At 46.1% G+C, this 25,019-nt stretch overlaps 1 protein-coding gene across 1 annotated transcript in view; it reads right to left on the bottom strand.

The window, feature by feature from the left end:
* The window catches only part of CACNA1C (calcium voltage-gated channel subunit alpha1 C), a 609,830-nt gene that overhangs the window by 524,405 nt on the left and 60,406 nt on the right, over positions 1-25,019 (bottom strand). The window lies entirely within an intron of this gene.

The following is a 25,019-nucleotide window of genomic DNA, read 5'->3' as shown; positions in this document are numbered from 1 at the left end:
CACTGTAGCACAGTGACACCACACCCTGCAGCACAGTGACACCACACCCTGCACTGGGGGAAAAGGAGGAATTACAGTGGGAAGTCTTCACATTCCCAGTCAACACAGCCTCTGGCTCCTTCCACTAGCAAGGAATGCGTCCTCCTCTCCACTGCCTTAGTCAAAAGTAGCCTCTAGTCACAAAGAAAAAGACAAACAATATATGATCCCACTCATATGAAGTAACCAGAATAGTCAAATTTACAGAGACGGTAGAATGGTGGTTGCCAGGAGCCTGGGGGAGGAAGGCAATAGGTAGTTATTCTCTAATGAGTGGAGATATTCAGTTTTGCAATATTAAAAAAAGTCCTGGGGATGAATGTTGCTGACAGTTGTATGACAATGCGAATAAACAATGCCACTTAGCTGTACACTTTAAGTGGTAAATTTTATATCATGTATACTTTACCACAATTTTAAAAAGTAGCCTCCATCCTAAAATGCAGAAAGAGTTATGTAAGTAGGCTGCTTCTATACAATGAGTGCTGTCTTTCATTAGTCTCAAGGACAAGGGCCAGTTCCTCAGGCAGGTCATAATAGGCTCTTTTAGGAACAGACACAGGTAGGATTAAAAACGGAATCAAATGTTTCACTGATTCACTGGACACTAAAGTCAATTATTAAAGTTAGATCAGAAATTAGGCTGTCTCCTAGCCCTTCATTCTGCTAGTCTGTGCCATCAGGACCACCCACCAATGGGCAGCTAGATGCCCAAAACTGTTTTTTTCTGGAACTAACTCCTTCAGCCTTTACCTCCCAATTTTAATTTGTCTGTCACCACTTCCAATCTCTAGGAGAAACCAGTCCCAGTATTACTCAATATGAAGGACTGTAGGACACGCAGTACCAGCAGGATCTACCAACCTTTCCTGCAGAGCACACCAGTTCCAAGCATGAGGTGGAAACCAGGAAGAGAAGGAATGGAAACAACACACTTCCACTTTCTGGTTCTGCTGTCCTGCTTTTTCTGTACCACTTGAACTTGGCCATCTTACCTAACTGCTTTCTTTCATGTTATTTTTGTTTTGTCTTCTAAAATCAAAGTTCCCAAGAGGTAAAGTATACCCTAAGTTATAAACTGAGCTGTAGTTGATGGAGACCAGCATTACAGGGGCATGCACATGAGCCATTCATTTACTCTCTGATAAAAGCTGCCACCAGCCATCAATAGCCCAGGCACCTTCTGTATTGTTGCTCCACCATCCCCCCATCCCTGGGGTGTTGCTTTAGTCTGCATGATCCAGAGTGGCTCATCACCATGACAACATTCCTGCCAGAAGGAAGGAAGGGAAAAGGGAGGGCACACCTTCTCTCTTAAGAACACAAGGACTTCTGCTGACATCCCACTAGCCAGAACTTAGTCAGACTACCCCACTTACCTGAAAAGAAGGATAGGAACTACAGTTCTTTATTCTAGGTAGTCATGTAATGAGGTGAAAATTCTATTACTATGAAAGATGTAGAGAACAGATACTGAGTGACAATTAGTCATTTCTGTTGCAAGTAGAGTCCGAGGCCTCTTTCTTATCAATGACCCCCACCACACTATGCATACCTAACGTGGTCAATGGTGATGTGGTTATCTAGGGAACTACATATCTGATGCTGTCCTGAAACTAAAGGACCATTACCATAACTAGCAACAGAGACTGAGTTCCAAACTTTTCACACTAGTCAAGGCACTAGAAACGTGAGCATTTAAAATCTGCCCAGATGGGCTGACTACAAGTCATTCTAGTGGTTGCCACATCATGGCTTGGTTCAAAGCTCTCCAAGGCATGCTATATCCCTGGGGCAACACAGGTAATAAGCTATTGAAGAGGGCCTCTGCCCAATCCTTGTATGAGAATGAATTCCTAAAGGTCCACTAGCCTATGTATTTGGGATAGAGGAAGACAAGCCTAATGTGTCTCCCAGGGTGGCCTGGTATCATCTCTACTTTTCTGTGGCACTCTTATCATGATGGAGGCCCAGACAAAGTAAAAATCTCCTTTTTAAATACAAGGCCATTTCTGCAAACCTGGCTCCTCTGCCCAGCTTCACAACTTGTTTGATGACAAGTGTTATTCTCTGGCTGGGACATCTCAGCCTCCCAGCCAGATCACTTGGCCTGGCTACTGAAATGGATGGGAGTCCAAAGCTAGTGAGCCTTTTATGCAGAGCTGCTCCTGAAAAGGGAAAGACTATTTTTGGTTCTGCTATTCCAAACCTATACAAATGTCTTATGAGTAATAAGTGCAGCCTAAGGCCTATGAAAACAGCTCCTCAGTCAGACACCCATCTTGCCATCCCAAACCCCATTTCTAGCTACCACCAGTCAGCCAGAAGTGTATACAAAGAACACTAGGTATGGCAAAGGTAGCTTCAACCTTATTTAGTTCTGAGAAAAATCTTACTTAGTCTCAGTTTCCTCAACCTATAAAGTCAGGGAATTAAATTAGATAAACTTCAAGTTTTCCTTTAGCTCCAGTGATCCATAAACCTTGATTTCTGCCACAGCTGAGTTTAGGTGTGGCCACAAGGATCCCACTCCACTTGTAGGGCCTACTGTGAACAAAGTACATGAGCTCAGCAGGATACATGGAAGTGTGGGTGCTACTCACACGTCCTCATATCTGTCAAAGACAGATAAATAGGGAGCCCAGCCAGAAGAGCCAACCAACACAAAGGAAAGCACCCAGGCCCACGGCACCTGCACAGAGGCAACGTTTACCTCTGCGTTTTACTCGTCATCTTCCCAAGAGGCATACTCCAAGTGCCTTGTACATTATACAGCACTCTACAAACATAAGAGATTGTTATTCGATCAAGAAAACAAAAGAGGTAGAGACAGTTCCCCATCTCTACTTCTCAAAGGAGAGAAGCAGAAACTGAAAACTTAAGTTTGTGGGCTAAACTCTGATTTTGTGTCATTGTCTTTAAAACACCCCTGTAAACAAGTATTCACTGAACGCCAGTCCACACACATTTTTCAACAAATGCCCTTTCCATCAGAATGCAGGGAGGGAATGAAATTAGCCTTACCTATTTTTTTTTTTTTTAAAGATGACTGGTAAGGGGATCTCAACCCTTGACTTGGTGTTGTCAGCACCATGCTCACCCAGTGAGCTAATTGGCCATCCCTATATGGGATCCGAACCTGTGGCCTTGTTATTATCAGCACCACACTCTCCCGAGTGAGCCACAGGCCGGCCTAAGCCTTACCTATTTTAAAGCCACCTAACTTTCTAGAGGATAGGGAATGCAGTGCTGTTATCAAAGCTGCTTTGTAGCCTGGGAGCCCTGCCTGGAAATGAAGAGGGCAGAATACTATTATATGAACAGGGCTCTCTACTAAGAGCCCTTTACTCTTCAGTGGGCATTCTGCATTCTGGGTGCACAACACTCATCTTGGAATGCCCTCTGCTTTGTTCCCCAGGGGATGGTGCGAGACTGGGGTATGGAGGGGACACTTATTCCTCTTGAGTTCTACTGTTTGTCAATTGATGGACACCTGCCTTCTACCTCTTTCTTCCATGCAGTGGTTCTTCTAGAGACCAAGGCCATGACCTGGCCTACTCTGACACTTCATTTTTACATTCCAGCCAGACCCTGACTTACCTCAACCTGTAAGCTCCAGGCTGGCCAAAACCGGGACCAAGTCCAGCTCCTCACCAACATGGAAAGTTCCTGAGCTGATAAAAAGCATTGCCAGCCCATCTCCAGGGGATACTACTCTTGCTGCCCATATTCCATAAGCATATCATGGCTCTCTGTTACCCAGTCTCCTTGCCGGATCCTCCTGAATCCTTGCCTGGATACTCCATCAGCAGCTATGGTAAACTGGGTCCTTATTCTTGCTTCCTGCCTACTAACCTGTCTTGACTCATAAAGCCAGTTTTGTGCTTCAACTCTGCCTGCTATCCAGATTCCTGAGCTACTGGCTGCATTAACATCCTACTGTAGCCTGTACCACAGGCTCAGAATCCCCAGCTCTACAGCTTTGGGGTTTGCCCAGCCTGGACCCCATACATGCCCACTGAGAACTGGTCCTCCTTACTTGGGGGTGGTTCTCTTAAGCCCAGTTCCCACTCTCTGCCCTCAGCTGAAAGAAACCTCTCTCACCCTGCATTTCAGGCCTCCGTCTCTTACTCAAGGACAGCTCTGACCTAAGAAACTCTCTAGTATGGCAGACAGTTGCTGAAACCCAGAAGGCAATAGTCTGCTCTCTACTATGAGAATTCCTTCAGCCAGGATTTTTCTAGACTCCAGATTTCTAAAACACCATCAATAGAGATAAATCTTGCAATCGAAATTTTAAATGGGTCTTGGGCTTTCTAAGACCAAGGAGAAGTGACCATGACATTTCCCATGACATTTTGCCAGGCTGCTCTCTCTTTCTTTTGGCTTTGAGCCTAGAATAGATGCATACTCACCTTGATTCTTCACACTGGCCTGGCACGAGTAAGAACATGTGCCTTTATCTGAGCATTTCCACGGGGTCACAAGAACAAAGCACAGAATCCCAAGATGGGTCAGAGATGCCCTTTCTTCCTCAGCCTCAGACATCCAAATGCCCTTTGCGTGTTCTCAGATCAAACAAACTCACAAGTTTTTTAGTCAATTTTACATTATCCCCAAATGTTATCTTGCAAGATTTCTTCTGCTGTTCAGGTGAGCCACAAGACCACATCTTCCCAGATGTAAGACATCACTTCCCAAGTCTTTACAGATGACCCTAGGAAAAATCAAATTCACTAAAAAGGTCAAAAACTAAATTTTAGGGCTTGTCCAGACAGGATGCAAAGCAATGAATCCCAGGGCCACCCATGAGCCTGCCCATAGGGTTGTTCTGGTGGTGCACAGGCCCAGGACGCACAAGTCCCAGGGCACATCCTCCAGACCCTGCGGAGGGAGGCTTTACTTGTTCCCTCCTGTGGTCTCAGACACTGGAACAGCTTTCCCTCTCCAACCCCCTTTCATGCCATATCAGGGGTAGACATGGATGTGAAACACTCTTCACACCAGAAAGAAAAGGGCTTGTGTGAGCTGAATCACACAGAACATGGTTCAAATCCTGGCCCCCAGGATTTGATCCTAGCTAGGTTCTCTCATCTAAACCTGCTTCCTTGCTTGCAAATTAGAGCTGAAAACACTTCCCTTGCAGAGTTGTTGTAAGGATTGAAGATTACAAACTCAAAGTTCCTGGCACATGACACATGCTCTGGAATTACAGTAGTCATCAGTATTAGTATGATTAATGGTAAACGGCAGCTAAAGAGAAAATGTGACACAGAACACCTGGGCTGCCACACATTCCTGAAAACAGGCAGCCTGGCCTGGCTATGCAAAGAGTTTGGTTAAATACACAAATGTGAACGGCAGGGATCTATATGTGCAACCTTGGAGCAGTGGCTATAAGACAAGTTCAAATGCCTCCTTGCCCATAAGTGGAATCAATATCTCCATGGCAGGTCTTGACAATGCAGTATTTTAATATGAAAGGGAGAGTCAACATTTCCAAAAAGGACTGTCAGGCAGGAGGGCGTTTAGTTCACAAGAGATTTACCAGAGATTTCTGCAGTTGTGTGGATGACTGGTTTGCTGCAGAATGATATATTTAGGCATTTTCCCACCTCTGTCTCTACTCCAAAGTCCCCTCAGAGATTTCTTGATGATTTTATAATGCTAATTCTTTCAAAAATTTTTGAAAGATTTGACAGATTTTATATAAGCATGCATGTATGTGCAAATATGTGTATAAACATACAAACAGTAAAAAAAGCCCTAGGAGTTGCATAAATACATTTCCATTCCCAGCATCCTCCTAACTGTTACCAGATGTGCTGACAGTAAACTGCTTTCCACTGGGATTCTGCACAACTGACAGTGGTAATCCTAGGATTACGAATCAAGAACATGGAAACCCAAGTGTTAAGGGGTGAATTTTCCAAAATGATTCCCATGGGAGAAAACCTGCTTCCTATTTAATTACCAAAAAATATCCCCAAAAAGGTTTGAGATAAGAGAAAGAAGCCTCCTTTCACTCTATAATTCATATTTCCTCTCCTTCCAGTCTCATCATAGTATTTTCAAAAATTTCCTTTCACACTTTATTATCCTAAGACACATACTTCCTCTCCACTCCTCTCTTCATCTTCCCAGCCCCTCCAGTTAATTCTGAGCCTCCTCTGATCTTTCCTCTCTCCACTGTCTCACCTTTCCGCTTCTTGGTCACTAAGTTCATGGAAATTAGCTAACATTTGTCATACAGAGTAAACAGGTCCCTGTAAGGTATTTAATAGCAGATAATTTTGGTGAAACCCCAATACCTATAAAGTCAAGAGTCACTTTGCCCATATTTGGCATTTCATTCCCCAAAGGTGCCTAAGGAAGTTGTCAATAAACTTCCCATTGTATTAATGTCATAGACAAACATGCTGTCTGTAAGAAAGCTTGGCCTGGCTAAAAGAGCAGAATTTATTTCCACCTTCAACCTCTGCAGTGCACTGTTGCTGACTTTCTTTTCTCTCTGGTCGGTCCCACTCCTCGAAATGTAATCTAAATTGCTCAATTCCTTTGACACTTCTGAACACTGAACAGTGGATCACCATGTTTTGGAGGTTGCCACTCTCTCGGTGATTTGTTTGCTGTAATTTCCCTAGATTCCATCCTCATCTTTAAAGCCCTGAATTTTTCAGATACAGAGATAGAGACAGGGATACGAATAGAGCAAGGACGGAGATATGACCTTCAGTGAAATTAATTTGCTTTCATAATTTGAGGGGTTGAAGAGTTCTCTCTCTCATTTGCCCATATCTGGACAGACTCCGGCTGTCCTTCTCGCCTTCCCTTCTCTGCCTCCCTCCCTCTTTCCTCCTCCCCCCACACTCCCTGCCTGGGTCACATGAACCCTTAGACATTCACTTTGAATGATTCGGGGCCTGAAAAATCACAGTCAAATCACTTCAAAACCCCTTCTGCAAACAAGAGAGGAAATAGTGAAGAGGGTTACCTGAGTTTGGCTTTACAATGTTCTGCCCACCGGGCAAGTACACAAAATTAAAATACTGAGTGTAGAAAGTAATCTTTTCAAGCTTAATGGGAAAATGAATAATTAAAGCCTATCAATAACAGAAACATGGAATGTCTTTCCAGGGGGCTCTGCTTTTGTCTAAATCTTGCCCTTCCTTCGGCTAGCCCACGCGTCTCCAACACCTTTGCCAAAGACCGCAGGCCTGGGGCCCTCTCCTCGCTTCCAAAGCACCTTGCTTTTCCCCCTTCCAGCCCCGGTAGAAGGAATTTTGTACCATTAGTTGTCTTTTTTTAAGCAAGTACCCGGAGTCCCCACCCAAAATGTATGTCCCTTGCCACATACAGCTACTCAATAAAGACAACTCTGATTCTCATGCTGAAGACAGCCAAACATAAGTGCCACTTCCCAAGTAGGTAAAGCTTTTCCTGATGACAACTGTAGAATTTTGGAGCAAGAAAGGCCCAGAGAGACTCTCAAATCCTCTCTCCCTTCTCCCAACCACTATTACTTGGTTCTTTTATTAACTGGTTCTTTTCTCCCAAGTCTGACCATAAACTCCTCCAGGGGCAAGAACCACGCTCTGGCCCTTCCTTGCACGACCCACCGATCCAAACTCGCCCCAACACCCAGTGACAGAGCAGATTGGTGATAGCAAGTCCTCTCTTCCTCTCTCTCCACCCCTGGTGTTGAATTAGTAGGCATTCAATAATACAAATAACAATACTTTCCATTTGACTAATACTACACAATTTTCAAAGAGCTTTTAAAAACATTATCTCTAATGAGATAATGTTCTTCACAAAAAGTCTGTGAGATAAGTAAGTATAATTATCTCTAAGTAACAGATGGAAACTGAGGCTCAGAAAGGTTAAGTGACTTGCCCAAGGGCAGAGAGCCAGGTTTGCATTTCTGGTACCAGATCAGCACTTTCCTCTACAATGCAGGGCCTCTCCAGACTCTTCAAAACATCCCTAGCATGAACTATCAAGCAAATTGAGGCAAAAAAGACAAATGCCAGGAAAATCCACACCTTCCAGCAAGTCCCACACTTAGCAATACTTGACATTTACAGTAATAGAGATTAATCTAAGTGTTTTCCCCACAAGCTTGTGAACTACTTAGGCCAGTAGGAACAATGTCTTTTATAACCGAATGCCTCTTGCCCAGTGCCTGGTACACAGTAGGCACTCAATAAATGGTAGTAACATGAGCAAATGTTGAAAAAACTGAATGAACAAGCAAACAAATGAATAAACCTACAATAAGGGGTGTGGTGTAGCTATAAACATAATCAAGAATGGACTGCACATCTAAAGGAATCCATAAGCTTAATTAAGAAAAGCTGATTTCAATTTATAGAATTACAAAATTCTATAAATTTGAAAATTCAGATTCAAAATTTGAGATAAAACAGTTCTAACACAAGCAAAGGTCCACCAGAGTAAACAAAGAGTTTTATTATTTAGTTCCAAAAAGCCAAAATCAAAATCCTACATTAGAAAAAAGGAAAAGAAAAAAAAATTTACTCAGGCAGAAAACTCTCCTGATTCCAAAAGGTTACACTGACAGTAACAAAAATGTTTTTACAAAAATAAACATGCTTTACTAGAAATGGCTAGCTATAGGGGGGAAAAATGACTGTGGCGACCCAGAATTTAAAATCTTCCTGACAGGTATGGAATGACAGCAGGCAGCACTTAGGGGCTCCGAATCTTCCCAACAGTTTTTACTGTTTTACACCCTTTCAACACATAAACTTTTTTTGCATACTAAATGAGTTCTCTGTTTGACAATCTCACCCAAGCAATGCTGCCGTCCAGCCAGCCTCTAAGGAGGCAGTGGTAGAAAAATCTGCCCGGTTCTTCCCCAGTCTGTTGTCTTTCCTTCTCAAATCCTCTCCCCATCCCTATGACAGGTGTGGCTTTACTTCTAGCAGTCACAATCTATTTCCCCATGGCAATCTCTCTTTCCTCCCTGCTGTTTATTCCTTTTATTCAGCAAATCTCAAGTTTTGTGATGTAGAGACCAGGTTGAAAAAACTCCACAATCTATTCCTAAAAGATTTTTTCAATCATCATTCAATAGAAATGTCATCTTCATGAGACAGCCCCCTTCCATGCAACACAGTGATCATTAGTTTGGAGTTTTGTTTTTTCAGAATCTTAAGCAAACCATTGAAAACAAATACAGTCACATCCAAATCATAAATGTAATATGAGGGTACTTCAAAAAGTTAATGGAAAGATCTGTATTATCTTTCAATCCTATTTAAAAAGATGCTGAATATCTGACTGCCCTACACAGAACGCCCTATGAGCACAAGAACTATGCATGTGTTTTAGGCACTGCTGAGTCTTATACACATTTTTTGCTCAGACCACACCAAGAATGTTCTTAGACTGAACTTTGAAAACTCCGTGTAAATATGTCAAAATCATACCTTTTGTATGGAATTGTATCTCCTCTTTCCCTTACCTGGAATTCCTTCACTCCTACCTCTGGTCCAGCCAACTCCTCCACATATTTCAAGGCCTCATTCAAGCCCACCTTCTTCCAGGAAAACCTTTTCTACCACTCCATTTCATGCTAATCATTTACTTTTAGCTTTCTAATAATCATATTACAGTCAGAATCCTATAAATTAGTTCCTAGTGTTTCCATATAACTTCGTTCTGCTTTCTCAACATTTATACAGGAGTGATTATTCCTCTTGTAAGCCCAAATGGTGCTGACCACAAGCAACACTATAGGGTTTATTTAATCTTTGTTTCGATGGATCAACCAAATAGCTTACCATAGGTTTTTTTTTTTTCAAACGCTGGTAATACCAGTAGTTATAGATTCATAGCCAAATGTCTTTAGGTAACTTAAAAATAAAGATACCACTTACAGCCTATAAGTAGCATATAAATAGCACTGGGTGTTAAGATGGGAGTGGGGAGATGAAATACCACATCAAAAGGGTGGGCTTTGGGGTGGAGGTGGGAACAAAGCTGAAGCAAGTCTCCGCAAAACTGAAGTATCACAACCCAACAAAGCCAGGCAATCCCACATTAATGGTCTTTTCAACAAAGTCCTTTAAAGTCTCCCCCTCCGTATACAATTTGGGAGGATGGGGGAGGAATACCAACTATTTTTCATATTTGCTCTCTTTTTGATCAATTCCTGAAAGTAATTTTTGTGCACTGATTATGCACTTATTTCTTCCTTTTGGAATATGGACTTTGGTGCTGTCAGTGCTTGTACTCTGTTGGGTTCGTGGAAGTAATTCATATAACATAAGCATCGGAAAGGACTTTAGAGGTCATCACACCACCTCCACCTTACGAATGAGGAAACCAAGGCCCAGCCAGCTGAAGCCACTTGCCAGAGCAGCAGAACAGAGTCCTCAAGCATGTTCTCTGTTCTTGCTGTCTGGGTGTGATCAAAGCCTCTCCCCCGAAGCAAGCCGTCCACTTTTCCAGCCTCTGTCAGGGGGATAACACTACCACCTACTTCAGGTGGCTTGGGAAGATTAGATGAGGTGATGCATGCATGGCATAGAGCACAGTATCAGAAGCATCATAAACTCCAGGCATCCTCACCAAGGTCACACAGCTAGTGGCCACACTGGACTAGACCAGAGACGTCCCAGCTCAGGGCTGTCTCCCCTATACCTGAGTCTTATGTCAAGCCAGCAGCACCTCCAAATACAGGAATGATAGGAAGGAGCAGACCCCCTCTAACACTGCCCCTTAAGAGAGCCGGCTGGGCACCTGGACTATGTTCTCTTCCTGAGGACTGGGTTGTTGCAGCTCACAGGGGGCTGGCCCTAGCCCTGGGCAATGGTGAGAGGAAAGGGCTCAAGTTGAGATGCAGGCTACCCTCACTCTCCTCCCAGATGGATGGGAGGTGCTTCCAGATAGATGGCAATCCAGGCCATCCAGAGCTCTCTCCACACTCCCATTCCTCTGAGAGCCAAAGGCCAGATGCCCTCAGGAGGTGGCCTGCTGAGCAGGCTGACCCTTGAAACCTCTCCAGAGCCCTGGGGTGGAGGAGTTTGTCTGCTTTTATGGAGTACATGTCCCTTGTGAATCTGGACATGAGGAAGTAGCCAGGTAAATGAAGGATGGATCATCAAGACCACAGTGTACGGAAAAGAGACAGGAAAACCACCTCCGCAGGAGCCTCCCCTCCATGTGCCTGATGAATTCTGACAGGTCCTTTGATGTGTTTCTGTGACTGACTTCCCTTCAAGAAGTGACAGTTTGTACCTCCCTCCCAAGGCTCTCTTCTCTCAGTGAGATCTACCCAGGCCCACTGGCAACCACATACATCCCTCTCAAATGCCAAAGGAAATGCAGCAACCTCACCTGTCTCTACTTTCCAACCCCCTTCCAGATACTTCCGGCTCCTCTGCAGGCCTCTGGAAGCTAATAGACCTGCCCGCACCACACTTAGAACTGAAAAGCCTCATCATGGCCTACATGATCCAGCCCCTGCCCACTTCTCTGACTCATCTCACATCCTTCTTCCCCTTCCTTAGTGTGCTCCAGACACGCCCAGCCATTCTCACCTTGGGTCCCTGCCCAACAGTCCCCAGGTCTGCCATCGCTCGGGTACCACTTCCTCAAAGACACCAGCCCTGCCGACCCTCTCCAAGCGCCCCTCCCTCTGTAACTATCTCATTCTCCTCATTTACTTTCTTCCCCGTGGTATTTACAATGCCCTGAGATTATCTTGTTTATTTGCATGCTTCACTGTTTACTGACTAGCATTACAGAACATGAGCTCCATGAGGGCAGAAGCCTCATGCACTCTTGATTCTGCACATTTTTGTATTTCCAGTACCTTGCCTGGTATTCAGTCAGCATTCAATAAATACTTACTGAATAAATGCATGAAGGAATACACTGATATCAAGTCAAATGGTCTATTTATCAGGCAAATAATAACAGACATGCAAAACATATATAAAAGAATCATCTAAACATAATCCTCTCCTGGATTATGAGAAATGAACAGAGGTCAAGAGAGGCAAAGACACTTGCCCAACGTCACCCAACTGGTGAGCAGCAGAGAAGGGTCTGGAATTGAGGGCTCCTGACCTCTCATCTGGTGTTTTTCTAGCCCTGCTGCACCTCGCCAGAATCCCCAGTCCATGTACAATTTCACTTCTTCACATATTCATTCAGACTTGGACTGAACCTTGGTGGAAATAAGTTACTGCTAAGGCCTCTACCAAATCCGATTCACACCGCCCTGAGTGCTGCGGAGAAGTCCAGCCCTTCCCTGCATGGTCACTGTGCTCAGGGAACCGGAAGCAGAGAGCTCCATTCCAGTGTTCCTTCTCCTTCCCCCTCACCGAGAACCAGGAGGTGCCCACACCAGGGCTGCTGTGGCCTGGAGAGCTGCCTCTGCCCACAGTCCAGTTCTGACTCTGTGTTTTGGGGCACATGTCTGAGGCCAGTGGGCAGAGGAGGCAACAGCAAGAGGGAGGAGTCAGTCCTGAGCTGAAGGACTGATCTAAAATCTGAGCTCTTGGGGGTGGAAGAGACCTGCTCTGCCACACAAGCCACCATCTCTCAGGCAGCTCTGCTGGGAAAAGGATGCAGGGAGGCCCCCTGTAGAGAGCTGACATGGAAGGGGCTGTGGCCCAGTAAGGACCAGCATCCATATCTCTGTGCAGCAGCCCAGCCAGGCACTCAGAAGACACTTATGACGCTCCTACTATATTCCAGCTCCCACTGTATCCTACTATGCTGGATACTGTGTGGACAGGATCCCTGCTCACACAGAGCTCACTGTCAGTGAGTGTTGTGGGTTGAATTGTATCCCCCACAAAGGTATGTTCAAATCCTTCCCCCACACCTGTGACTTTACCTAGAAATAGGGTCTGCAGATGGAATCAAGTTAAAATGAGGTTACACTGGATTAGTGTGGATTAGACCTAATCCAATGACTGGTGTCCTTATAAGAGTAGAAAACTGTGCACACACACAGACAAACACCCAGGGGAGAACACCTTGTGGAGATGGAGGCAGACACTGGAGTGATGTGTCTAGAAGCCAAGGAAGCCCAACACTGCCGGCCACACCAGAAGCCAGCACAGAGGCACAGAACAGCTTCTGCCTCAGAGAGCCCAGAAAGAACCAGCCCTACTGACACCTCCATTTCAGAATTCTGGCCTCCAGAACTGTGAGACAATATATTTCTCTTTTATTTTGGTTTGGTTTTTATTGCTGCCTGGTACAGGGATCAAACCCCAGACCTTGGTGTTATCAGCACCATGCTGTAAGCAACTGGGCTAACCCACCAGCTAAATTTCTGTTGTTTTACACCACCACAATTGTGGCACTTTGTTACAGCAGCCCTAGAAAACTGCTGCATGGAGAAGCAGCACCAAACCCAGCAATGGAAGATCAGACATAGCTTCCCACAAGAAGTGACTTCTACTCCGAGCCTTGGGGATCAATAATTGTCAGCCCAAGGATAAAATAAATAAAATTGCTCTCTGTGGGTCAGGGAAGGTATCCAGAGAAAGTGGTATGTAGGCTGAGACACCAAGCATCAGGAGCACTGGGCAGGCATGGTGGAGGAAACAGCAAGCAGGAGACAGCTTGAGCAGAAGGCCCTGTCTGCAAGGAGCACTGTCAAGCCTGCGGATGGTGGAGCACAGTGCTGGAGGGAGGTGGAGAGGGCACATATGCTGGGTTTTCTACTGCTGCGTAACAAATCACCACAAACAGCAGCTGAAAGCAAAGCCCACCTGCCAACTCACAGTTCTGCAGGCTAGAAGTCCAGGCATGGTGTGGCTGGCTTCTCTGCCCAGGTATCTCAAGGGCAAAGCCAGGGCAAAGCCAGCTTCATTCTCACCTGGAGCTTGGAATCTTCTTCCAAGCTCACTCAGGTTGTTGGCAGAATTCAGTTCTTTGCTGGCTGTTGGCCAGGGGTTGCTCTCAGCATCTAGAAGCCACACTCAGAACCTTGCTACATGGCCTGTCCACTCTCAAAACCAGGAACAGAGAACTTCTCATGCATCAAATCCTCATGTACTTTGAATCTTTTCCACCAGGAAGACTCTGGTCCCTTTTAAGGGACCACCTGATTATGTCAGACTCCATTCTCCTTTCTTAAACTCAGCTGTGTCACCTACCATAACATAAGCACAAGAGTGATATCTCATCATACTCACAAAAGCAGCCATGCTCAGGGGGTGGGGACTGCACAAGGGCCCTCTTAGAATTCAGCCTACCACTGAGCAAACCCAGCTCAGACCTGCCTCACCATATGGACTTGTGGGAGATCCTGCCTATTATATTGCCATGTGTGGCTGTGTATGTAGAGTCCAGCGGCGTGGCAGTGAGAGGGCTGGGAGGCCATGCCGAGGTCTACCCCTCTCTGAGTTAACCTTCGGAATGCTCCTCCAATGGGCAGGGAAAGTAGAAGTTGCCCCAGTCTGCTGGTGGTCACTCTCTCACCCACTCTCTCTTGTCAATTTGGCAGAGGTAGGACTCGGAGCGAGGTCTTGGCCTTCCATACCTTCCCCTATAAGGCCAACCCCATGAACCCTAACTGTCATGGCTCAAACACAGGTGCATTTTGGAGGGTGTGCACAGCCCAGCCCTCAAGCATGATATCCACCACCTGCCACCTGCCTTCCCCCACAACCAGAATCTGTCTGCAAGCATAGGCTTCTCTGAGGTTTGTGCCCCCTGGTCCTGCTGAGGCCTAACCTAGCCAAGAGCACCACAGCTCTTCTGTCAGATCTGAAGAAGCCCCTGCGCAGCCTGTGAGGTCGCCTTCCGGACACACCCAACCTTCCTTATTCTCCATGTCTGGGCCTGTTCCTAAGGACTCAAGGACACTAAGGAGAGAGCCTTTCCTGGGCCATATTTCTGTGTGTCAGAGAGCCCAGCAGAGAAGCCCCAGTGTTTCCACATCTTCTCTGCTGTGTATGCGAGGAAGGCTTTGCAAACTACAGGAGAGTGCTAGGAAAATTACTCAACAGCTACACTCAGTTGTGCCAGAGGTAACCTAGACCCAGCAAGAAAACAAGGAGAGTCTTGGCGGAGCTCTCCAGCAAGGGCTGCTGCGTGGGGCAGGGGGTCAGCTCCAGGCCTTTGCACAAAGTCCAGGGTCACCCGGCCTGGCTTTCCCAGGCTCTAGCAGCCCAGCTGGGCTCTGGCAGTGAGTAGGTTACAGCCACTCCACTCACCATCCATCTTGGAAAGGTCAGGAACTAAATTTGGAACTTGGCTTTTAGTTCTTTTGCATCTAAGTTATCTTGAGAGGAGGCTGAGGGAAAAGGTTCACAGAGGAATGTGCCAGAAAAAAGAATAAATATTTTAAAGACAGACTATATCTGTCTAGTTTTAATAACAACAGCAATAATAGTTGTTGTGAGTTACACAACAAACTACATTTACATGGCACTTTGCATTTCCCAGAGCATTTCTATACACCCTCTCATTTGGACCTTGCTGTGACTCAGTGAGGTAGGGATTATTATCCTTACTTCAGCCAAGAAACCTAAAGTCCAGCAAGTGACAAGGCCATGTCGCTAGTCAGTGGCAAAACTGGAACTAGAACCAGGACTACGATGCCCACCTCAGCAATCTCTCTATCCATCATATGCCCTACATTTAAGCCTCGGGTCTGTAATGTTTTCACACCTCCTATGGGGCCTGGAGGACTCAGACATATCCTGTGAAGCCTTATACTGTGAAAGGGATATGGCTCTCACCTGGGGCTAGGTATCACTGTGGTCCCCTACACCTGACACTTCCTGACACCAGACCAATACTGACTGGGGTCCCATGAAGGCCCCAAGTCCAAATACAGGCCCAGTAGCTCCAAGGTACTGCTTCCCATGACTCATTCCACAAGAAGTGTCATTCAGGTGTTAAGCTTATCTCAGGAAGTCGGGCTGATTCTGGGTCCCCCTCACCCCAACCAGAGACTCTCATCTATCCAGGAGGAGACCTGAGGGTCTGTTTTTTTTGTGTGTGACCAGTAAAGGATTCGTAACCCTTGGCTTGGTGTCGCCCGCACCGCACTCAGCCAGTGAGCGCACCGGCCATCCCTACATAGGATCCAAACACGCAGCCTTGATGCTCCTAGCACCGCTGCGCTCCCAGCGCCACACTCTCCCGAGTGAGCCACAGGGCCGGCCCAGAGGGCCTGTTTGGTCGAGGACTTCAGCTAACATGAATCACTGGTCCCTGGGAAAATTGGGCCTCAAAGCCAATCTACCTCTCAGGCAACAGCAGACAGAAAAAACCTCCTCTGTGCCCACCCCCATGCTTTCCAAATGGCACAGGCTAAGGCCCAGGGCCAAACCCTAGGACTGTCACAGGCAGAGCACGGCCTGTGGAGTCTCACCCCTCCTCCAACTGCTGCTCTTCCTTCGGTGCCCCTGGTAAAGCGACAACCACACGCACCGCACACATGGTAGTGGAAGGCCCAACAAATACATAGGACTATATTCTGAGCAAAATAACCATCCCCCTTACACCTTTGGGAGACCATGTAGCAGAGCAGTTAAGAGCACAGACTTAGAAGCCACATATGCTTTACAGCTGTGTGACCTTGGGCAAGTTAGGGAAACAAACCGTGCCTCTTCCTTATCTTTAAAATGGGATGATTATAGTGACAGCAGAGGTCGCATGGGGCTATTGAGAACTAAGTGAGTTCACACATGCAGTGTACTTACAACAGTGCCAGCAACGTAAGTGTTGACATGACTGTTGCTGTTAGTTGGAAGGCACCAATCCAACAACCTCAGTCATACAGAACCCAGTGACAACAAATGGAATAAGGGGAAAAAAGGCTTCTGAGAAGCCACAGATCAGTGTTGTAAAATCCATGAATTAAGCTAACGTGCTTTGTTCATCAGGATCCCACAGGGCCTCAATCAGAACCTGTTCACTCTCACTTTGCACATAGCTGCCACAGACTCAGGGACCTGGCTTCCAAGCCCACAGGAGAGGAGCAGCAGCAAATTTAAAGGGTAGATACTGGAGCAGGCAGATCCCCCAACAAGGTGGGGTATGAAAAACATATCCAAAACCTTCCTCAGATCGTGACGTCCTGGGACCACTTGGAGGTTCCTGAGCACTCCTGACAACACCTCAGTATTATAGCAGGTTCAATAATTGAAAGTCCCAATAATTGTGCAGTCTCAGAAAAAGGATGAAATATGTTCAGAATTTTTCTTTCAAAGATCCAGGGATTTGTATTTTATATTCTAAAAAGACCTTCTTCAAATGTACTCAAATTACAAGGAGCTCGGTACATGAAAGGGATTCTACTATATAAAAAGTGATTTTATATGGAACATTTCCCCCCAAAATGAATAAAGATGGATAAAAATGGAGCAAAAGGTGTCACCATATTTAGACCTCAGTGCATCACCTCCTCACATCCCATTCGCTGGCAGACGCAGAGCTCAAGATGCCTTCCCTGTCTGAAATGCGCAATGAGTAACACTGAACATAGCAACTGCCCCAGGCACTCAGAGGGTCATGGCTACTAGCTTAAGCACAGACCTGTCAAAGAGCTTGCCATCTAACTTGAAATGTCGGGTTCCTGATGAGGCCAATCTGCCATCCTTGCTGGCCTCCTCTGCTGCACTGACTCTGCAATATGTCCTACCCTGCCCCAGCTGTCCTCCCCTTGCCCAGCTCTGTCCTTCCTCCTCACGGCATCAGTCCGGGGGGCCAGAGTTGTCTCCTTTTGTGGTTTTAAACCACTGCATTTCTACAGCAGCGTTTACCATGGTGTGTCCTGGGGACACCACCCCTCAGGTCTGTGGTGTATGAGTGGAAAGCTGGTGAGCTCTCTGCCTGGTCCAAGGAGTCCTGGCACTTCCACACGTGGTGGTCAAGAACACAGGTCTGGAGACACACTGCCTGCGTCTACAAGACAGTACCTTCACGTCATAGCGACATTTCATGGTGCAAATTATTAACATTCTCTGAGCTTTGGTGTCCTCATCCATGAAATGGGATAACAGTATCCATTTCATAGCATTACTGTGCTGTTTAAATGCATTAATATACAGAAAACACTCAGGGCAGCATCTGCACATGGTACAAACTCATAAATAGCGTCTGATGTTATTACATTAAAAGCTGGAGGAAGTCTTACAATAATTTAACTTTGGCTGAAATTATTTTGCAACAGAACCAAGTTTGGTTTTTTTAAAATACCTGTTAATACTGCTACACAGTGTTTACTCTTTGAAACATTTTCATATCTACCTCACTGGATACTCACAGCAACCCTACACATTCCAGGGAACAGAGCAAAGAACTCAGGCTAGGGTTTCATATAATCCTGAGTTCAGACTACAGCCCTGCCACCCGCTCACCAAGCCACTTTACTTCTCTGAGATTTTCTTTCTTCATCTAAAATAAAGGGAGAATACCTGGCAGGTTTCCTTCATTCACCCATTCATTCACTCGACAAATATTTATCAAGCATCTTGCATGTTCCAGTTACTGCTCAAAGCACTGGGGATACAGCAGTGAACAAGACGGACAAATTCTCCACCCTCACGTACACAAATAAATGGAAAGTATAATTTATTGCTGTGGGGATTAGAAATATTGCATGCGAAGCACTGGCACCTCATGATCACTCAATAAAGGTAATTATTATGACTAAGCATGTATTATTACTATCACTTGCCAGAGGAGATACAAAGAGAAAGGTTAAATGACTAACCCAATGCCATACAGTTCAGGCCTCTCTTCCTAGGTCAGTGCCTGTGACCCTGGCTCCATTGAAGCTTTTAAGACATATCCATGCCCAGGTCCCACTCAGACCCATTCGATCAGAATCCCTGAGGGCAGACCTTCCTCAGCAGAAGCACTTTCCCAGTCTCCGTGTTCATACATGATACTGGAGCTATGTGGCCTGTTACCTGCAATTATCTATTAGTGTATTTTTTATTTATTTATTTTTTTTAAGATGACTGATAAGGGGATCTTAACCCTTGACTTGGTGTTGTCAGCACCATACTCACCCAGTGAGCTAACTGGCCATCCCTATATGGGATCCAAACCTGTGGCCTTGGTATTATCAGTACCACACTCTCCCAAGTGAGCCATGGGCTGGCCCTACTACTGTATTTTATAACCCTAGTAGTTCTGCAAAGTGTGTGTGTCTGGTGCATTAGGTCGACACCTACAAGAGAGCAAAAATAAATCTCATTTTGTGATGATCATTATTGTTGATGCCTGAAAGTCCCACAAAAAGACTTCTCACTCTCAAGCAAAACTGACGATAAAAGAAGTCACAGCTCACTGCAAAAGATGAGGGAAATACAAACCAGCATTTTTATTCACTTCTCAGAGCACACCCCTTTCAGAGCATGTGGACGGGACTCAGGCTCCTCAGAACCTGTGGTAGTCCAGATGCAGGACCCCACATGTCTTCAACTCAGCACCGCCAGGGGATGGGGGAGCCTCAGACACATTCCGTCTCCGCACGCTGACTGACAAGAGACACCAGAAACCTGTGGCGAAGGGTAGAGAGACCCCCAGCCACCCAGGACTCTCCCTTTAGGGCTCTTCTTTGGCCATTAATAGACCTCTGCTTCCCTCCCTACGTAATCAGAAAACAAGGGTGAGGCATACACACACCCTCAAGCTTGCTGGGTTAGAGTTGCCAAGAACAGAGCTTTTGGATCTCCTCTCCCACCCTTCTGAGGCAAAAGCTAGCCTGGGGTGCTCCTGTTCCTGGCTTGCCTGTGGGGACCAGGTACAGGGAAGCAGCTTTCAGCTCTGTTTTTGAGTGCTAAAGGACAGCACACATTTGCCTGTGCCAGGCATCTTTCTACACATTAGCACATGTTAACTCATTTAATCCTCACAACCAGGTATATGATGCAACTCTCATTGCCCCAATTTTGCAGCAATAAATGGAAAAATCCTAACCTTCCTCCTAGTCTAGCTCAAGACCCTCTGATGGTCATGCTCTCCTCTTACAGCCCCTACGGGAGAAGCCCAGCCCAAAGACTCCTCCAGCCTCTTCCGCTCTCCTCTCCACTGTCACTTAAAGCCTGGCTGGCTCTTGCTCGAGAAAGTACACGGCACTGTTCTTTGCACAAGGTCAAATGCCAAACATATTCTCTTAATATTTCAACTCAAGCCAAGTCTTTGTGGACTTTGGGGTTTGCAGAGAACTGGGAGTTTTCCACACACAATGAGTTGGCTCTGCTCGCAGAGGTTGTTCAACAGACATCATATAATTTACCTACTGGGTAAACAGAAGAGGTTTACAGTTGCTATATTACAAATGATGTACTGCATAAGAGGTGGCATTGACAATAGCAGGACTGTGAATAAAGAAAGAAACACCAGTCACAGACCAGGTTTCATTATGCTTCACTAGCACGAGGAAAAGTTAACAAAGATGATGGATTTGGGTGCAAAAGTATATGTTAGATGGAGCATAAAACAGACTTTTATTTAAATAATGAGAGAAAGATCTTTTTAAAAAAACTATTCTGGAATAACTTTTCATCTCTTGGAAAGAGAAGAAAGCGAAGTGCTAGAAAATAAATGGGAATTAAAATGAACAGGTGGGAGAAGGGAAGGGCCTCTGAGAGAATGGTTGGAAGCTGGTGGATCTGCAAGGGAAACTGAGAGCAGGCGCAGCACAGATGTGAATTTGCAAGTGTGTGTGAAAAGAAGAATCTCCTCTAACTCTGTCTCCGTGTGAGTGTGCTTTGCTAAGTAGATTATTCTTGAGCTCAAGCTCTTGGCAGCTGACATGTATCATCTTTCTTCCTGGATCCTAGAGAGAGCAGTAGGTAGACAGAGGCAGTCTCTGGAGAGCGCTCAGGGTGCAGAACATTCTAGGGCACTGTTCCCAAAGAGCAGTCCATGGCTCCCTGCATCGGAACCACCAGAGAAGCTTATTAAAATGCAGACTCCCGGGCCCACTCCAGACTCAAAGAATCGGAACCTCTGGACCAGCTCTCCATGGGATTCTTATGCCACAGAGGCCTGAGAGCCACTGAGCAGGCACGTCCTCACCTCTCCTTTGCCAATTCCCAGAGCAGGACTCTGAAACAACAATTCTTTATTTACAAAAAAAAAAAAAAAAGAGGGAAAAAAAAGCTATGAAACTAATGGGGGAATCCTCAAGCTTCATTTTAGGGGTACGTGATTTGGGAAGTCACATTCTGCCATGGCAAAGGGAATGTTTCAGTCACTGACCTCAGTAAGTAACTGTTGCACACCTGCTATTTCAGGGCCTGGATAAGGCTATAAACATGCATCAGCATCCTCCTCTCCTACAGGTAGCCCTAAGCTTAGCTCCTCTTCTCATAGTCAGGCCAGTCCTCTTGCCATTGGCCTTGAGTTGCCATAAAAATAAGCTTTTGAACTACCAACCAGTCCCTTTTTTATATTTTTAAACTCCATTTCCTTAGCTTCTGAGACTCCATTCTCTGCGATTTCCCCTCCTACCTCTCAGGCCACACCTTCTCCACATCCTTCCTTGGCTCCTCTTCCTCCAACCACTCTGCAGACATCGGAGCCCCCAGGGTGCAACCTTGGCCTTTGGCTCCTCTCACTCTCCATCTATGCCTCTGCCTGCTTCTTCTCTCTGTCCTCCTGCTACCCGCAAGCCTCCATCCTCAGCCCTATCTGCTGCCTGTGGGACATCTCCCTCCATATGTTCCATGGGCTCCTCAATTAACCCGATTGTACCCATCATTCCCTGCCCCTTAAGTGGGAACTTCCCCTGGCTTATGGCACCTGTTTGCCCACATCACCATCCTGAGGGCAGGCTCTCTCTGTCCACATTATCCAACTGGTCACAAGTCCAGGCAAGTTTACCTCCTAAATGTACCACCCCCTCTCTATCCCTATTGTCACCATCATCTGGACTTTGGCAAAATTTCATTTTCTCTCCACAAACAGTCAGGCCTCCATTGAGCCCTCTTCCTCACGCACACTGTGAGAACAAACCTCTGCTCCAAAGCCTTTGGGGCGCAGTTAAGTGCAGCTGCTGGCACAGGCCATGAAGACCCCATCCTGGCTCTTCTCACTCACTCAAAACTGGCCCTACTCCTCTGGGCATGAAGAGTGTGACCTTTGCACGTGTGCATACTCAGCCTGAAATGCTTCTTTTGTCCTTGAAGTCACTTCTTATTAGGAGATGCCACTCAAGTATGTCATCCTATGTGGAGCCTTCCGTAATTCCCTTCCCAGCAGCAAAACCAATCAGTCCTCCCTCCAATGCCTGACCCTTTGAAAGACCTTTCGGCATTTGGAAACACCTGTTTACATGTTTGTCTTCCCTACTAGCCACTGTGCCTGGCTGTTGGTACAGATGTTTGTCAGGTGACTGTACAAGCATAAGAGGGACCAGCGGAAAGAGAGACGAAAGGAAGAACCCCAGGCAGGAGGTACTGTAACAGTCCCAGCAAAAGGCAGCGAGGGCTGGGTGAGAAGGATGAGGATGACAATAACAACAGTAACACCCAGCACGTGGCCCTTACTACGGCCCTCACTCTTCTAAGAGCTCTATGTGTTTTGACTCATTTAATCTTCACGGCAACCCCAGGAGGTAGATAGTGTTATTGGTATTCCCATTTTATAGATGAAGAAACTAAGGCACAGGAAGTTTAAACAAATGACTGAGAGTAGAAAGGTCACTAAATGCAATATATTACCAATTAAAATCGCCACAACTAAGTGGCTGCTCCAGCGGGCCCAGTGAAGGAAGAAGCTGTCACAGTTACCTCTGCAGGACATCAGGGTTGGCAACACCCCGACCCAGCCAAGGGCAAGGAGAGGAGAAGTGTCTGGGCTTTATTTCATTTTCTTTTGGGGGACAGGGTTGTGTGCTGGGAGAGAAGATGAATTCTATCTGGGGCTGGTTTTCTGAGGTTCTTCAAGACATCCTGCATATGTAAATGGGGGTGGAGGCGTCCTCAGCTCTTCGTGGTCCTGTCTGCCTCACTCTTCCCCAGAACTCTCTGAGGTAACATCACCTCCATTAACAGGCCGGGAAGCTGAGGTCTAGAAAGACAAATTAACTTCAGATTAAGATTCAGAGTCACAAAGTGGCAAAGCCGAGATTTGAACTCAGGTCTGTCCAACTCAAATTTTGCTCTATCCAAAAGTCCAGTAGTTCCCAAATCTGACTAATCATTAGCACCCTATGAGGACTTCTTTAAAATGCATTTTCCTAGGCCATGCCCCAGAACTATTAAATCTGAATCAGACCCACCAAGGTGCTAGGATATGTGTGCTTAAGCTCCCCAGGCAGCTGTAATGACAGGCACGTCTCAGGAGCTGCTGCACTGCTCCCCAGACCTCTCCAGTGCAGGAAATGCTGGCCAGGCCTTTGGAAAGAGCTTAGCACTGGAGATGAAAGTCTTAGGAACTTCAATTTGTGGACATAGATGAGCTCACCAAGGGGACAAAGAGAAAATAAGAGGGCCCAGGATAGAGCTCTGGTCAAAGTTCCTGTAGAAGCAGAAGAGACACTGGAAGCAGCATCAGGTGATTGAGATTTGAAAAGAGGCATCTGACCACATAAGATGCTGCAGAGAACGAGGCACAGGAGGGCCCAGATCCCAACACTCAGATTAGTTATCTCCAATATTCTGATCTACTAGCTGACGCGAGGTTTGATTTTGTTTGTTTGTTTTAGGGGTCTTCTAACACCCCTTGACTACTGCCTCCCCCCAGCATTCAGGCAGTGACACTCACTGCCCCTGGGAGAGGATGACACCTGGAATGCAGAGAACAAGGAGTCAGGTCTGCAGCTTTACTGAGGTATCATTTACGTACCGCAAAATCCACCACCATAAGTACATGATTCTGTGATTAGTAAACTCACGCAGTATAAGGCCATCATTACCATCCAGTTCTGGAACACTTCCATCACTCTGTGGTGTGATTTAAAAATTTGCTGTTTCTCCAACATCATCTGTACCCAGTGACCCCCACGCCAGCTCCAGAATAATTCCAGAGTGACCCCCTGTTCTTTCCTATTGGCCTCTCTGTGTCCCAGAGGCACAGGGTTGACAGGTCTCAGCAAGCCCAGGGCTTCCTTCCTGAGCAGCAACGCAAGTGGCCTTGCTAATCCTCCTGGGAACTGTGAGGTGAGTGGGCTCATATGTGGCCATCTCTGGGGTCTAAGACAAACCAAACTCTGTCCATTTTCACCACTGCTTGGGCCTGGAGTAGCCCAAAGCTTCAATGGATTAAGGATGAGGCATAGATTCCATTTGTATGTAACCAGAGTTCCTTTTTAAAAAGTTACAGATTAAGTATGAAGCTGGTAGCAGAGGGAGGTGAACACACAGAGAAGAAACAGAACCAATAGAAGGAGCTCCTGCTTTAGGGTGACACTTTTGCTTGTATTTATTCTGACACAGTAAAGATTTCTTGCCTGTTAAGAGACAAGGTCACACATCATATGGCCACCATGCCTGCGGCTAATGCTGTGCGCCTGCCAACTCTGACCATGCGATCACTCAGCGCTCACTCAGCACTCACTGCCCAGCTTTGGAACCTTTGGAACCTGTCCCCAACACACAGCCCCAAGCAGAGCCATAAGACACAGCAGCCCTGCATTCACCAAACACTTTACCCAATATGGATCTGCGGCTGATTACAAAAACTGGAAAAATAGCAGAGAAGTTTAAAACATGCATCGATTTATTTGATGAAAGGGCTAAAGGAAATGTCAAAGGTTAAAAGACAAAAGAACTCCACCCATGATAGTATTAGCAGCCAGCAGGGGTGGAAAGGAGAATCCTATAACCCTCCTGCTTTTTAAAAAACAATCTCATCAGACAGTCCAATCTCACTAATTAGAGGAAGGTGCTGACAACAGGGGAAAGATAGTGCCTTTGGTGACTAAACACCCTTTGTAGAAATTACATGAAAAATAACGGTGTGTGTGCAGGGGACAGGGAGACAGAGACAAAATTTTCCTACGCGCTCATAGT

Source organism: Cynocephalus volans, chromosome 1, assembly GCF_027409185.1.
Source record: "Cynocephalus volans isolate mCynVol1 chromosome 1, mCynVol1.pri, whole genome shotgun sequence".
NCBI lineage: Eukaryota > Metazoa > Chordata > Mammalia > Dermoptera > Cynocephalidae > Cynocephalus > Cynocephalus volans.
Note: the sequence above shows the minus strand (reverse complement) of the source record. Positions and strands in the feature narration are given on the sequence as shown.